The 3,203-nt window shown below is 37.1% G+C and overlaps 1 long non-coding RNA gene across 1 annotated transcript; it reads right to left on the reverse strand.

Moving 5' to 3' along the window:
• LOC109230436 lies at positions 639 to 2,947 on the reverse strand. Its single transcript, XR_002068636.1, has 4 exons — positions 2,850 to 2,947; positions 1,696 to 1,931; positions 1,337 to 1,561; positions 639 to 963 (listed from the first exon to the last, which is right to left on the reverse strand). It is a non-coding gene; the product is annotated as an uncharacterized LOC109230436 (long non-coding RNA).

The following is a 3,203-nucleotide window of genomic DNA, read 5'->3' on the forward strand; positions in this document are numbered from 1 at the left end:
AGCAGATTATGGAATCTGGTGTGAATTTCGCCCCAGGTTCTACTGCTACATTGAATGATCTTAATGCAGCAGATGTTGGTGGGATCTCACAAGATTTGAAGGCTTCTAAAAATTATGTGTGTGATCGAGATTCAATTGGAGTTTTGAAGGCTCTAGGTGATAGACAAAAAACGGATCGACATACTACTGTTTCAAGGCTGGAGACTAATTTTGCACACAATGCAGTTGGGGGTCGAGCTATACAGCTGACAAACTTGTCAAGCAAATTTTCAGTTGGGCAAGATTTGCATATGTTAAACAAAACTAATGTAGCTCCTGATATGGAAAAAAACAAATTTTCAGAAGATATTCCTGCTACAAGAGCTTTGGCAATAATTTACAATGCAGTGAGTAAAGCAACAGTTGTTGTGTTACCTGAGAACAATATGACTGCTATTAAGCATGATGATGAGCAACAATTGGAGGGATCTGATGCCTTGAATAAAGTGACTGCTACAGGAAATTCAGGGGAAGCAACTGTTCCATTGCAAACATTTGCAAATCTGGAAACTAGAAGTCCTCGACCTGCATCTAACTTTGATAATATAGGTACACAATATGCTGCACAAGCACATAGTTCAAATGCACCTACTCTGCAATTTTCAAGTCCACACATAGAAGAAATTATCAAGGAAGCACAAAAAGCAATGATGTTGAATCCAACTTTAATCAAGCAACCTTTGTTTACTCTAAATACCTCTGTGTTTGAAATTCCATCACAATCAGAGGAGTCGTGTGGTGAAGTTGAAGGTGAATTTGGGAATCTAGTGTTATCAACTGATGTTCAAGATAGTGCATATGATGAATTACGTTCAGTAGGCTCATTACCAATAACAAAAAATTGAAGCTCACCACCAATACCAAAAAATTGCAGCCCTTCGATTTTAGGTGGTACTATGATGCAAAATGTAATAACACTAAAATCTGGGCAGCAACAGTACAAAAATGAGTTAGAGCTGATGCTGTAATAAAATGATCCGACAATCAACAAGAACAATACAACTCCAACCAATGCCAATATGAATACGACCAAAAAATTCATAGACATTACTACCAGAATTCATCATAAACTAACTATTCTTACAATAAGCACCAACCTACTGCACCTGCACCCCTCCTCCTATATGAATCATTTATATGGATTCTTCTCTGAAACCATGTCATACCAAACAAGTTGGAATCTGTTATATGAATCCTCACTGACCAATGTCCACTATTTAAATTCAGCTCACGCCAACATTTTACAAACTAAAAATAGAAAATGAAAAGTACTAGAAGTAAGGTCAGAAGGTTAAACCTGAAAGAACATGGTGAGGACATCGGAAGGAGAGACGAAAACAGAAACAATCTGATCAATGGTAGTTGTCGCAGCAGCAGATGCTTCATCGACAACAACAGTGGCATCTTCTTCCTCAGTGGCGGACCATATCCTAGTATTTCTCAAAGGTTCCTTCGCTTTCACCAAACTCCGAGAGTAAGAATAGCTGAAGGGAACGGCCCCGTTCCTTTGACATCGAATGAACTGAATTGGAAACAATTGGGGAAGAACAATAGATGAAGAATAGGGAATTTGAGAATGAGATTTAGCTTTGCAAACCGAAAATGCTAAGACGGTGGCCAATAACAGAGGAACATTTAAACCAAAAAATAGCTAACCTGAGAGTTCACCCGTGCAGATTTGCTGCCAAAATTGCTGCAGAAAACTTATCAGAAACAACCTAGATTTCAACTTTTAGTTGCTGCCCAACGGAGCAGAGTTCATCTCCGCGCTCACAGTAGAAAATAATGTACAACTTATGGTAGTTTCTTGTGCAAATGTTGCAGACTCCACCACCCTTGCACTGGTGGCAGCAGCTCAACAAACATGAGGACGCGTCGTAGGAGAAGGGCTGCTGCTGTCCAGAATTAGTGCAAAGGCGAAAAAGGTTACGGCTTAGGGGATGGAAAATAAAGGAGATTGGATTGTTAAGTTAGATAAATGCATAGGAGAAGAACATGTACACAGAGTAAAATCTCCTCGAAGGAGAGTGGTTGAAGCCTAAATCTTGATACATTATACTTACTACCAGATACAAGTAGTCTTTTAGAGAATTTTAGTAGATTGGAATTGTAAATACTTATTTAATGTATAACACTTCATCTTTCATGGAAAACTAACAAAGATTCAAATATATGGGAGGATAAATTTTGATAAATATAAAATGTAATTACCCAAATCAGTTAATATTGATCCGATAAGCTAAAAATGGAGAGGAAAATAGGAAAGAGAGCTATCAACATTATTATAAGTATCTGCAGTTTGGCAGAATTTCTAACAGATATCTAGATAAAATTGCACAAGTTATCCAGAGCTATCTTGACGTACATACATACATAAACACAGACATTGCATACATATCACACATTTCACACACAACACACACATAGCCCAGCCCAGACTCAGTCAGAAAGGATCAGTGAGTACAGTGCCACTATGCTGTCACTAACTTAAAATCATAGACAACTCTCTGATTGCAAGTCAAAATGAATCATGTATTAACATCCAGACAACTGACTAATTTACACTTTTTCCCCAAATTACTCAGAAACGTGATATCTACCAAATTAGAATGCTGAGCAACCTAGAAATTTGTACTCAACCAATTTTCGAGATGCATTACCCAACAAATGGAGAAAAATGGATCTTAAAATGGAATATCTAAGTATGAAGATTAAAACAAAACTTGTGGCCAGAGGATGTAAGCTCTAAGAAGACATACAACTTCTGAAGATCTGGAGAATTCCAACTTCTCACCAAATTAGTGACTTACTACAGATTCGAATCTAAATGATAGGGAGCAGATGGTGGTTCCTCTTCCTCGTAATCTTCGGCGAACAGATGAAGGTTTTTGGGAGAGACAGGTCGGAACATTTGGAAGAAATGGTGTTTGTCTCGTAATCTCCGTGTGTATAGGTATATTATTAGGTTTTATTATTTTATTAGATATTAAATATAACATATATATATATATATATATATATATATATATATATAAAATATAGAAGCGGGTCTATATATCTTTTGGCGGGCCGTCCAAAATTTGGGGGAAATTATAGAGGGAATTCGTAACCGTTGCCCTACATTAAAATTGCAAATACCCGTTACCATAGATAAACTTATTGTT

This window comes from Nicotiana attenuata, chromosome 7, assembly GCF_001879085.1.
Source record: "Nicotiana attenuata strain UT chromosome 7, NIATTr2, whole genome shotgun sequence".
Lineage (NCBI taxonomy): Eukaryota > Viridiplantae > Streptophyta > Magnoliopsida > Solanales > Solanaceae > Nicotiana > Nicotiana attenuata.